The sequence below is a fragment of the Mycteria americana genome, chromosome 1 (genome assembly GCF_035582795.1).
Source record: "Mycteria americana isolate JAX WOST 10 ecotype Jacksonville Zoo and Gardens chromosome 1, USCA_MyAme_1.0, whole genome shotgun sequence".
Taxonomy (NCBI): Eukaryota; Metazoa; Chordata; class Aves; order Ciconiiformes; family Ciconiidae; genus Mycteria; species Mycteria americana.
The window spans coordinates 79,298,143-79,311,765 of record NC_134365.1 but is presented as its reverse complement, the minus strand read 5'-3'; the positions used below and the strand labels follow the sequence as shown (position 1 = coordinate 79,311,765).

General features: G+C 40.8%; 1 protein-coding gene across 2 annotated transcripts in view; it reads left to right on the top strand.

Annotated features, from left to right (window-relative positions):
- The window catches only part of KIAA0930 (KIAA0930 ortholog), a 79,874-nt gene that overhangs the window by 37,918 nt on the left and 28,333 nt on the right, over positions 1–13,623 (top strand). The window lies entirely within an intron of this gene.

Genomic DNA, 13,623 nt, shown 5'->3' with positions numbered 1-13,623 from the left:
GTGAGCTTCACTATCACAGACTTGAGGAGATCAGAGAGTTTGCATGCCTTTTTGGGAAGCTTTTATGTTGGTCAGCCTGCATTTAGGGGGAAAGGCAGGACATCCATGCCGATTTTCGTTTTGCTTTTCAATGATGATACTTTATAAATTGAAAGTTTACATCTGTAGAAAGGGAGGAAACAAGGAGGAGGAAGATAGTCACTCTGGTGTTTCTTGAAGAACCCTTCCTAAGATTCCAGAATATCAGGAATGAACACCTAGTGGGTACTCAGTAGCAGAATACATGCAGCCTCCCGGAGCTGGGATACAGTAGTGATAAACAGTGAAGAAATAACTGTATTCTCATAATCTACATTTAAGACAATATGCCCTCCTATAGAAGTACTCTTTCTTAAAAACTCATAATCGGGTAGCCTAGTGCTGCTGCACAGGTATTTTCCCATTAGAGATTTGAGAAACTTCTCAGCATTTCATGATAGTTTGCATCTTAAGTGGAGGAAACAGAAGCAAGAGAAATTATGGTTTTATTGGGAATTAAGGAGATGGCTGCAGAGGATCAAAACCAGGAGGATAAATGGAGGAAGAAAAAATTGGGATTAACTTCCTGACATATGTAAATAATTTACACTGTTGCTGAATCACAGATATATGCGCATGGTGCACGCAAGAGTGTTTTTAACCAGGTATACCGGAGTTCTCTGGGTTTAAATGTGGTGACATAAAGAGCCATAGTTGTCAACTCCCTTGAGAAGAGGATCCCAGAAGATTTTCCCACGTTTTTGTTGGAGATACAGGAAACGGGCAGAATTATCTTCTCTCTTTCCCCCCCACCCCTCCAAGTTCCATCATGACAACCACTAAGGAGAAGATGGGAAAATATTGTTCTTTTTCTGTCAGGTTAGTGGTTTAGTAGTCTTCAGCCAGCATACTTGGCTTTTGGACTTAAGACTTTTGGAGGAAACCTGCATCCTAATCGTTGTTTAAATGACTATAAATGCATTCCTGTTTCACATCAAACAATATTGTGGCTTTGTTCAGCCTAATAAAAGTATGGGTTGTTTAACCTCTTGTCCTTCCCAACAAGGAAGGTGAACCTCAGAGGAAGCCTGGTTGCTTAAATTCGTTCACAGACCCCTGATCAATCTCTGTTTAACTTATTAATCAGTTAAAAGTGTTTGAACCTCTCATGGAGAGGAGACAGTGAAATAAACCCTTGCATTTGCTGTCAGAGCTTTATTTAAGCCTCCTAAAAGCATCATAAATAATTTTTATTTGTGAGGGGATTTCATAAGTGGTAGTTATTAGAAAATCAGCATTAGTGAATCGCTTGCCGTAGCAACTAAGATGGGGAGTGTGCCTTATAGCACGCACAGTATTTTATAACTCCCCCTCAATTGTTTGCATTTTACTCAGCCTCTGAGAAATGAACCTTTCCTGTCACTTTGAAGTACTTCAGATGCTTTGTGGAACTTCATAGTTTGATAAGTCTTTGGTATCTGTGCAGCTCTCCTCCTGTTTGATTTTAGCTGACTGCTTTGCAGTTCCAGCTCCTCTTGTATCTAATTTTTGAGTCTGTCCTGTGCAGCAAGACACCAAACAACTACCCCTACTCTTTGAATTACAACTAGACAGGTTTTTATTTTACTTTGTAGTTTTGGCCATTCTTTCTTGAAAGATGGTGTCAAAATACCAAAGTCGTATCATTAAAAGGGGAAGAAGCTAGAGACTGATATTTATAGAAGCCAAATCCAACTTCAAGCATCCCTGCGACCCACCAAACTGTGTGCTCTCATTTACGTCCCCAGAGGTAGACTGAAAAGGTGGATGAAGGGGAGAGGTTCAGAGCTCTTTAGGACCATGAAGGGCTAGAACTGGAGCTGCACTCTTGGCTCGTGCCTTGTGCCCAGGCTGTGCCAAATGGTCTGGTGATGATTTCTCCATGGGCCACGCGGAAGTTAAGTAACCGTAGAAGTGGGTCTCTTTGTAGCTTGGGTATAGAGCGAAGCAAGTTCATTGTAGTTCCTCCATAGACACTATATATGTGCTCTGGATTTGCCTGGCAATTGCAGGTTTTGACTGAAGAGTGCTGGCAGAGATATGTGAGGTGAATCGTTGTCCTATGACATCTCAGAGCATTGGTTTATATTCATGAAAATAAGATCTGCACAGCTTTGAGCACAGTAATCTTCTGTAGGACTGATGACAACAACAACAAAAAAAAACGGATTGAGTGGGGAGGGCTGTTTGTCTGAATGCTGACAATGGTGATGTTTGTTTTCTGAGATGATGAGCTCACGCAGCATGTTCGCATCATTTGCATGCCATGGCATGACGATTCATGTCAGTGAGAAACAAGTGTCGATTTATCAAATGGTTTTCAGGTTTTGATGGCTGTCCTGTGTGATTAAAAGTCGCTCCTGCTTGTGGTGTGTTTTCTGTGCTTACTGGAGCTCAAAAGTGTCAGCAACAACATTTGATTTTAAGTTGAAGTTACGTAATAGAGGATAAGTGGAAAAAAATGATAAGATCAAGATTAAAGGTCCTGTTCAATTTTAAGACTAAATAAGAAGGCCTTTGGATGCAGCTTAGTCACAACAGCTTGAAGTAATAAATCTCACAAATTGGTGTATTGGTAGGTGATGATGGTAAACTTCTCTACCATCATAAATTTTATTTTAAAAGGCCTTTTAAATGATCTGCTTCATAGACCCCCTGGTCTAAGCAACTTTCTGTTTGCTTCTCTTTTCCACCCCACCAATTTTGAAACTGTGGATGTATGGGTGAAACAGCAATTAAGCTCTTCATAGGGTCTATGCCAGGGCAGAACTGCCATATCGAATTCTGGGCTATATCAATTACACAGACTCTTGGATCCCAGAGAATTGCATTCAACTCTGTGTTTTCTTGGCATGTCACAATAATACTCTTGCAGTTTTTCATGCTAAGTTTTGAAGATACTTCCTCTCTTGGTGCCTTTAAGCAAAACCACAGACCCCATCTGTAAGGATCTGTGCAGGCAGGGCACTGTGGAGTGTAGCTCTTCTCAGGTTAAGGTATTTAGTAGGCTTTTTTAAGGTGGAATCCCTTTGACTTGTCGCTCTTTATGCACCGTTAAGTCAAGACTCAAAAAAACCTTTTGCTGCTGCCTCACACACCAGCTGATGTGACCTACTGGAAAATGTAAGCCCTGATCCTGACTTACAAGGGGTCCTATACATTGGCAAAACCTACAGCTTTAAAAGGTTAAAGTGGTTGGACTTGGGACTCTGATTTAAAAATGGTATTAGATCAAGATTTAATATCTCTGGCTCTTTCCAGTGCAAAAGGCATTTATAAAGGATTATGCTTTGTTACAGCTGCAAACTTCTGATCTTTCCGTAGAGAGAAGCTTTACTTTTTCATGGGAGTACGGAAGATGCTAGTATGGTGTTAAGAGACAGCTGCTGAGTAGGGAAACTAAGGTAAAACATCAGTGATAGACCAGCGGAGCTACGTTGTATTAACCGCTTCAGCCTTGCATCATGCTTTGTCACCTGAAAATGGTGCTGTATTTATAGGGCCAAGCAATAAAAAGATAAATTTAAGATACTTGGTGTATGTTCTGAGCTTGCCTGGATTTTGGAGTAGGTCCTGTTTTCTTCAGTGTCCTATAAATGTGGAGGAGTAGAGTTGCTACCAAATGCATGGGGTAGTCATTCAGGCTGTTAAGTCTTCAAAAAGCTTAAGCTACTGATGTTGTGGTTGCAGCTTCAGAGACAGAACTGAACAGGAGCCATGGTTTACACGTTTATGTGCATCTGGACCTGTGACACAACAAATATTGGCTGTGGTAGGAGACCACTTAGTTTCCAAAGCTGAATTACTTTAGGCACATGACTCCCACTGAAAATCACAGGATTTTCATAGCTGAATCTGTAATTCACTGTCACCATCTGTCTGGCTGGAAGATTTGACAGCCTGAACTCAGCATATAGCAGAAGTGCAAGTTTTAAAAATCTTACGTTGCTGTCTCTGTTGTACCTTTCAGAGCAGTGCTTTTTTTTTTTTTTTTAACATTGTAAGCAAAGAGGATGTCTCCAGAAGAGCTGTTTGGTATACTTCATGGCAGTTCCACATCACCATCTGAATGCAACAGAGAAACAAATGGCAAAAAACCCCATCTTTTTTGCCAAATAAATTCTCTCCTTGTACATGGATAGTATGTGGGAACAAACAACGATTGCAACATGTACAAGTTTGTGCAGAGACACAGCTGTTCTGCCTCAACTGTTCTGTTGTGCGAAGTTTGTGGAGGTGTTGCAGTGAGTAGAAACAGTGGCTTCTGTAGAAGAGGACAGCATCAACACAGTGCTCTCATTTTGAAACATGAAAAAGGAACGCTGGCATTATCAGATTGATATTATGATTTTCTGTAAGGAGCTCAACATCTCAAATGCAAAGATTTGGCTTTTCTTTTACAGTTATCCTTCTCAGAAGTTCCTGTGCTTTCTTATGCTATTTTGCTGATGTTTTGTTGTCTAAATACATGAACATAAAGGAGCTGCTACTTGATAGCCTCTGCTTGTGGTGCATTTTTTGCAAGACTATCTCCACTTCCTATGTGTGCTGTGACAGACTGCTTGGCAAAAATGAAGAGAAGAATACTGCCACAGGTGTGACAGCTAACATCTCTTTCCCACACAGAACTGGATCCGACTGTCTGTGACCTGTAATATGCTTGTGACATACCTGGCAGCCTAATGAGCATTCAGGGTGGAGATGCTTTCATATTCGGTCCTATTTCCAGAGTAAATTTGTGTCTGAGGCAAAGTGAGCGTGCAGCTGAAATGTCCTCGCGGTGTGTCACAGGCAGTAAGCTCCCAACTCGGGAAGGGGCTGTGTGCTGCAGGGGCACTTTTAATGAATTGCTTTTTATTGCTTCCAGTCTCTGAAGAACTCTTCTTATGCAGTCAAATATGGTGACAAGAAAGCCAGGATCAGAAGTGAATTTAATATGAATTGCACTGAAACATGGCAGCCCTGGGTCATGTGGGCTGAGATGCTGGAGATGCTCAATTCTCTGCAGTAGAGAGAAACTTCATTGGGAAGAAAAGAAGCCCAGACCCAGTTCCCCCATCTGATAGCATTCTAATGAATAATTCAGTATCGCAAATGCAGTATAGCTGAGTCACTGGAGGGTTGAGGGACAGAAGTGCACTGCTAGGCTGGGCTTTGCACCCTGGAAAAGGTAAAAGCATCTGCTTGGAGCTCCCTGAAAGCCTCATCAGGCTACTAGTTCAGCAGAGCACTTAGTGTGTTTGATCTATGGGTAACACAGTGTCAGCTTGCTCATTAGAGGTATGAAAATGCCTGTTTTCAGTGTTGAAATTAATATGCAATTGAATTGAAGCTCTGGAATATTGTAATCAAGTCTCTAATAACACTGGTAATTAGAACTTAAATGTCTAGTCTGTCCACCAGTTGCACCTCCCCCCCCCTATGTTTTCTGGTCAGTAACCCAATTTATGCATTTCCACATCCAACAGAAATGGTTTGAAATACGATGATTTATAAACATTTGGGAATCTTATTTCTCCCATGTCTTTGTTGGCTGCCTTCATTACTGATGTAGCATGCCTTCCCTTGTTTTGCTTACTGTATTCTGCAGGAGGCACACTATGTTTTGCTTCAGGTACTCGTGATTCCTAGAGAGGACTTCAGAAAGGCTAGGAAATAATATTACAGGAATAAGGTAACAGGGAGCAACCTGTTACATCTGAAAATATTAGTTACTCTGTGGTGTGGGGCCATGTTTGATAGTGCTTAAATAGTCACATGTGTATCTATCCTTCCAATTTTTGAAAGCTGATTTAGCATATTTATGGAGCATTTGAACTGGGGAATGAAAGTTGATGCAATTCACAGGGTACAAGTGTCAGGTAGCAGCTAGGATTACTTTGTCAGTATCTTAAATACAGTGATTTCTTGCCTTGCTGATAACTGCTCAGCAGGTTTTAAATCCCAGCCTTGTCTCGCTTAGCCACAGTTACAGTGGCTTTCTTGGTGCCAGAGCTATGCTGGGGGAAAACAGTTTCCACACCCTGTGTGTCCTATGATTTACATGTTGTTGCTTTCCCCTCGTTTGTTTGATGAGCATCATCAAGCATTCAGACCATTCCAGTAATTTGAACAACTTGCGCTTTTCTTATTTTTAATCTTTTATAACTCTTCTGCTATTGCTAGAATTGCAAAGACAGAACTAGACTTCTTGGATCCTTTTCACATAAGTAATTTCAATTATGGCTGGTTTAAGTCAACTTTTAACTCTGTGGGTCCCATTAGCTTTTCTCAGTCTTATAATTTACTCCTCCTTATGGCTTTAGATTCTGCTTCTTCATGTACAATATGCAGATACTGGGAACAGTTAGATGTCTAGGCTTATTAAATCTTTTATTTTCTATGACTATGACTTGCTGATCCAGAAGGAATGTCTTGTGCTCATTGAAAAGAAGAAAACAGAATACGTTTGGTAGGAATTCCTTGTGATTAAGAATTACTTTTGCAAGAGCTATAATTAATTTTAAGGTGATTTCTTTAATATGAGATATAAACTTATGTAATAACGAAGAAAGAAAATGAGAATTCAGTGAGACAACACAATCTCAAGGCAGTGCAGGATCTAAAATCTAGTGTTTGGTGTGTGCCCTCAAATGAAGGGGGCAAACAGTATTTTTTGCTACAGATTGATGATGTGCAAAGGTTACAGGAAGGTGTTTTCTGTCTTTGAAGAGGGAGGAAGCTGCTGTTTCTAGCTGCCAACTGATGCTATAGGTTGCCCTGAGGGCCTTTTACTCTTGTCTCATTAGAGATAAATGGGGTCTGACTTTTTAAAGTTTACCGTTCAGTTCAGACCTAGTCATAGACCAAAGTCTGTTCTTCCCCCAAAAGCACAGTTGGGTGGAAGGAGAGGATGCCAATGGATCAAAGTTGGGGGATGTTTGCAGTGATGCCTCACCTTTTCTGAAAGGGGTTGGGATGATGAGCAGTGTAATTAAGCTTGAATTTCAGGGGCTGGACTTCACAAATCAGAACACTTCTTGCTCTAAGGTAAGCCCAACTGTTGACTTTAGGGCAGTCTTATGTCATTAAGCTGTCATCTGCAACCAGATCAATAAATGACAGGAGAAGGATTAGGTTGTAAGGAATTACAGCAGCACTGAAACCCATGTGAGTAGTGGGAATAGCTTTGCAGAACTGAATATCAAGAGGAAAAGAAATGGGAGGGAATAAAGGCTGCGTGTGAGTTGACTTTGCTGTTTTCAAGCTTAGACTTCAACTGCGCTTGTTCAGTGAACAGGCGATGAGTCAACCGGTCTGTGGGTACAGTTACCTCTGTCATCCCCAGCCTGAGCCTTTCAGCGTTACTGCGCATTAGTCTGTGGAAGGTACAAGAGGGTTGTATAATGAAGTGGTGCAAGATTAGAATTTTAGCGTATCTTGCTGCGAGCTTTGTTCAAGGAACAAAGCCCTGCTTTGCTCTCCTTCACGGGTGTATGAGGCTTTCTCCCTCAAAGCTCTTGGTTAGCACAAGGAAAAGTTCCCAAGCCATCTAGTTCATGAACATCTTATTCCCTTAAGGATTCAAGTCCTGTTTGATTGTTAGAAGGGAGAGCAGTCAGCCTAGTCATCTTACTCTCTTTAAAATCCCAAAGTAACTATGAAAAGAAAGCATACTTCTAGCTCTTTGCCTGATAAAAGCTAAACTTAAGTGATTGGGAACCATGCTGAACCTTATCAAATATGGTGAAATCACTGCCTGTTTTAACCTCCTTAAGTAATACAAATCCTCAGGAATAAATAATAGTACATATAATATAAATTATGCTAATGATTCTCCTTGTAATGTCTGTCTTTCCCAAATGGATCTGTCCGGTTGAATAATTGCAAGTGAAGTCTTTAAGTGACAACAAAATATAAATTAAATTTTTATAATTCAGTATTTTACTGCCCTTTGTATTTTTGTACCAAATAGAAATGTTTTATACAATCATGTTTTCTTTTTAGCTTCTCCAGCACTCATTACCTTATTTATCATCATTACTCTTGCTTTATGTATTTCTTACATGAAGACTAATAAACCTTACAAGGTCTGTGGCTTTTAGTGATAGGACTGCAAATAGGTCTATAAATCCAGCAAATTACTTTGGTCCAAAAGAAAAGGTCCTGTGTGGTGAATCATCATATTAATTAATGTTATATGTATTTATTCCTCTTTGGAATCTGATCATAGTTACAGTGGTTTGCCTGGTTTTTAAACATTTCAATCTAGATTATCATAGATACACCAATGTCAAATTTACCTTGAGATACGTGTGTATAAGTTACAAATACTTGGAAAATCTTGAGGTGAAATTCCAGCTCCTCTGAAGTTCCTGAGAATTTTGCCATTCACTTCAGTGGGCAAGAATTTCATTCCCGTTAAATATAGAGGGTAAAATAAACTGAATTGCAGAATAATACAGCCAGGCCTATGGATGTGTCTGATCTCTTGTAAAAATCCCCTTCGACTAACCTTGCTTTTCTTCTCATCTGCTGTGACTCCATTCCTGCAGGATTCCCTGGCCCTGCCACAGTACAGCTCATCTCCCCGCTCTGTCCCCAGTGTTCCTCCAGCAACATCCCATGCCTCTGAACATAGGTAGTCCTTTTCTGTCTTTTCAGTTGCTACCAAGGCAAAAGGTAGCCTATGCTGCGGGTGGTCCATGGCAAATGGCGTGTGAGAAAAAGGCGGAACTTCCCTGGCCCTTCTTTAGCAGTAGTAGTAACGTGGAGGTGTCTGATTGCCAATTGTCACAATGATACAATCCATGAGACCTCTGTCAAGTTTGTCTGAAGTTGGCTAACGCATTTGAAAGATGGGTGGGAGTGGGAAGGAACTCCGTTGTGCAAGTTGATTTTCTTAAACCAGATGTTGTATTTTTTCCCCATTATATACACCATTACGACAGTGACCCTAAAGCTTTTTATGCATGTAGCCGGTTTGCTCTAAGATGGTATCTGTCTGGTAATCCCACATTCACATGAGGTGATTGCTGCTGTTGTGAAGTCCTAAATACAAACAAGAGATGTGAGAAAGAGGACAGGAAGGGAGAAGACATTTTGCAACAAATTCAGCTGCTTATTTAAACTAACACAGCTTCTTCAGGATCGGAAATATTACAGCTGTTCTTGCAAGCTAGTCTGGATGATTTTGAGTTGAATGGGTCTCCCATTTACAGATAAGTGTGACAGAACAGAGTGAATTGTTTGCTTACATTTCAATTTTAAAAGCATGTTTGCTGGTAGCCACCTGTGAACCCCCAGTTCCAGATTAGTATGGTCTGGAGGAGGAATGGTGTCTGTTGCAGCAACACCTTTCATGTGTCCTCAGCCATCCTGCAGCTTGGGTGATGAAAGAGGATAATCCACTACCATTCTCCAAGGCTCTTATTCCACCTGCAAACACCCTCCAGTGTCCTTGCCTACAAATACTCGTAGCATTTGCAGTAAATCTTCCAAGTTGAATGTTGAAGCTAAATGGCAGCATGGTGTTGGCAGAGGTAGGACATAAATACTGCCTTTTGGGATGATCTGGGCTGCAAAGTTTCTCGCCTGCAAGTCATGAATGGGTAACCGAAATTACGGTCATCCAGCATTTCTCATGTCAAGAAATGGAAGGAGGAGTCCAAAGCTATGAATAGATTCTCCTGGGTAGTTGCATCATGGAAAAGATGAGCAACTGCTGTTGGGCATGCAATTTGTCCCATTTGGACCTTTGAAGGAACCTCTGCAAGACACTGGAGTCAGTTACCTTCTTGCTGTTCTGATTTATCCAGACACTAGAAATTACAGTCAGCTTTGTAGATCATATACTGCTCTTCCTGTTGGTTGGGCGTTTGATTACACAAAGTGATTGTGGGGAGAGAATTCTAAGTAATTGGTATTGAAGCAAATTTTTAGAAAATGGATGGTTTAGTCTGTAGCTGAACTTTGCCTCTTGCACAAAATAGTTTACAGTCGCTTTATTGCAGTGGGCTTTGTTTCAGCTTTATAGCTAAGGTGGGTGTTGAGTTGCCATAGCTACTGGGCATTATGCTGCCTTTATGTGGGCTCCAGAGTGCATTCCAGGAGGATCAGGTGCAACTTCCAAATAATTAATAGTATCTGGGAAAAGGGAATCGGAGTTTTGTTTTGGAGGGCTTTCTTCTCGTTGTCCTCTACAGTTACTGCCAGTGAAAATTACAGTAGCCATAATCCTAAGAAGAAAGCTCTGTATGACATCTGGAAGAATCTTTCTTTTTAATTTTAGTACACTGTTGCATTGTTAAATACAGTTGTCCCCTTTTAAATATTATCTGGGATATAAACATTCTAGGCAAGGCTTATAATGTAATCTGTAGTCAATGTCATTGTCCCTTCTGCAGCTTCTCTATGTGACAGGACTGGGGATGCACCCTTCCCATAGGGCTTCTCTGCATGCTCCAGAAAATACCAGACTTCTTTGATTTTTCTTCCCGTTTAATTAGAGACAGGTCTGTTGATGCTGAGCGGATGAGTGAGCAGATGGATTTTCATGGGTGACTTGGTCAGATCAGTTCATGTTGTCTTATCGGGTGTATATTCTACAATTGATGCTTGGCAGCCTGTTACAAAAAACAAAAACACTGCTTTGTATACAGGTCTGTGTTATTGCAACTTCTCCCATCTTGTTAAATACACGTGAGGCCAAAGTCTTTGGAGATGAGAGTAATGACCTCCATGCCATTCATGGTGATTTCTTGTTCTGAGAAAATGCCCTATTTCTGTGCCAAAGAGTCCTGGCGGTTCCTGGGATACTGTCTTTTCCCTCTGAATTGCATCATGTTGTTCATACGTTCTAGTATGTAGGCAAGGAAGCGAGGAGTGACCTGCGTCTTGGTGGTCTGGAGGAGGGGAGTTTTTGCCCAAAGAAGCGATGGCTGTTGTAACAGCAGCTCCACGCTGTAGGGAAAGTTTGGACGTGTTTTGGCAGATTTCTGGCAGGTCAGTCTCTGTGCAGCCAGCCTTGCTCTGATGAGCTGGAGGAGGTGCTAAAGCCAGAGACATTTGCAAAGGTGTCAGCATTTGTCACACAGATCTGTATTGCCACTGGGTTTCAGGCAGCAGTCTTATTTTCCACGTTGCCTTTTTTTATGAATTACCTTCACCCCGCTCCCCAAGTGCAACGTGAACAGGAATTACTGCACACAAACCCTTTTCTGGTACTGGGTGGCTTTGGCTCGGACTGAATCTATCTTCTAATATCTGCTAATCTCAGACCTGACACCTCTTGGTGAAAATACCATAAAATGTTCAGACCAGGGTAGGGTGCTCTGCATTAAATCAAGGTCATAGAGCTTATTGATTATTTTTTTTTTAATTTTTTTTTTTAGATGTAGAAATCAATATAACCCTGCTTTTTCCCATCACCAGTGTATTAAATTAGCTTGAAACATTTGTGAGGCTGATGCAAAACTTCGGGTTGCTACATCTTTAAATTATATAATATTCTGAAAGTTATAAGGGGGTGTGCATGTATTTTTTTTCTTTTAGTTAACACTGTGAGGAACAAGCCTTCTGGGATTTGAAGTGTTTCAGAGATACGGTGAAAGTAAAATGTAGAAAGTGAACGCCCTTTATCATTTGCATTCTAATGGAGGTCCACTTCTATCAGAGGACCTGGATTTTTCTCTTAATGCCTTTTTTAGGACTTCCTAAGCATTCCAGTAGCTTATTACAGCTTGATTGCTGTCTCCAAAATGCATTTGTATCAATGGTAGCCTTGGTGACATTAATCATGGAGATGATGCAGAAGTCCATAAGTATATCGGGTTTTGAGAATCCATTGAAGGTACTATATTTTCAGGTTACTGGAGAGCTGAGGTTTGGGAGTGAGAACTGATGTCTTTGCGTAGGTTGGGGAAAAATAGATTAGTTTTTGTGGTGGAAGGAGCCAAAGATGACTGCTTATGCCCCAAAGTTTGTTCTTGCTGTCTAATCAGTTGGTTCTAATAAAAATTGGCTGTAGTCACAAATTCTCTCTCCTTCACATCCATAAACTGTCTTGCTATAGTAGCCCTACTGGTCCTATATGAAGTGTTTCAAGTTACTTGTAATGTGTGTGTTCAAAGGATCCAGAAAAAAAAGGGGTTTTAATGTTCTGCCCAGCTTGGGAATATAACTAGAGCTTACATTAACATTGTAGTTATAGTTAAATATAATTTATTTTTTTTGTCCTGACATTGCTTGATGGCTGGTGTTTAGCATTTAGCACCACTTCACTGTTGTACTTTAAGTATTTTCTTTTTTTTTTTTTTTAAGACATCCTTCATTTCCCTAAGAGAAAAATTTTATCGTGATTGTTTATCCTGGTAAAAATATAATCTTCTCTCACAGTCCAAATTTATAACTAAATGTCTTGTGCTGTGTGAAGCATGGTATGTATCAATTATATTTGAGTCTGATATGAAAGCAGCTGAGTATTGCACCTGCATGGAGGGGCTCTTCTGATGCCCTGAATCCCGGAGAACCAACACTTATGCTCGGAGAAGGTCTGGATGGGGTATGTGTGTGTCTGTGACTGCCTGCAGACTGTGAAACAACTCCTTATTTCCAACTTCACGCTGTGGTAGTGGTGCTGCTGCATGTGAAGCTGCTTAAATGGAACAAAAAAGCCTAACAGCTCGAGCTGCTGACTCGTGCCAGGCTCGTGCTGTTGCAGCTACGTAGGTACCGGTACCAAAACTATCTGGTTTCCTACTGTAGGTGTAGTTGCTGGGGTGAGGGGACAGGATGCCACACAAAAATCCCAGCTATGTAATTAGGTGCTTAAATAAGTGCCTGTGGAGGTACAAAATATTAGGTGTCCAAGAGTAAAGTGTTGTCTAGAAAATGGAGACATGCTATGCGGCTGGTAATACCAATTTGCTCTGTTTATGTCCATCTGGGTTACACCGTTTGCTTAAGGGTACCTCAGTGCTGAAAAGAGATTGTTAAAGTGGGAGGAAATAAAACAAGTGGCTGGTGGATAATGCATAAGAAAAGAGCAGAACAAACTAGGACTGTGTTTGGAGGGTGGATCTGAAGCATGGGAGAGAAGGACATTAGTTCCTTTGGTCCATGAATTTAGAAAGAACATTTAATTTGGTTAGTATTTAAGATACCATTTTGGAATGATACCTTTTTGCTACTAGTAAAGGAAGACTAGTAACAGGAAATACTCGGATAAATGTGAGAAAGATGCTTCTAATGTTGAAAGCCACTAGGCTTCACAATAGTTGGATGCACTGCGTGATGGGGGCTTTTAAAACTGCGCTGGTGAGCACACGCTGGGGGATAATTCTGCTTTTGTAGAAGATGGACCAGTTTTTGAAAGAAACTTTTTTCTTTTGCTGATTTTTCCTGATCTTTTGAACCAAACCTGTCAATGTACAATCCTAAAAATCAAATTTCAGTCTCTGTATTGCAGCTAGCTCTGGAGACAGGAGGAGCATTTCCTTGCTGAACTTGTATTGTAGAAAGTCTTGAATTTTGTTCACTGTATCTTCTTCCTCTCCCTTTTCATGTTCAACCCCCTCCCCTTTACTG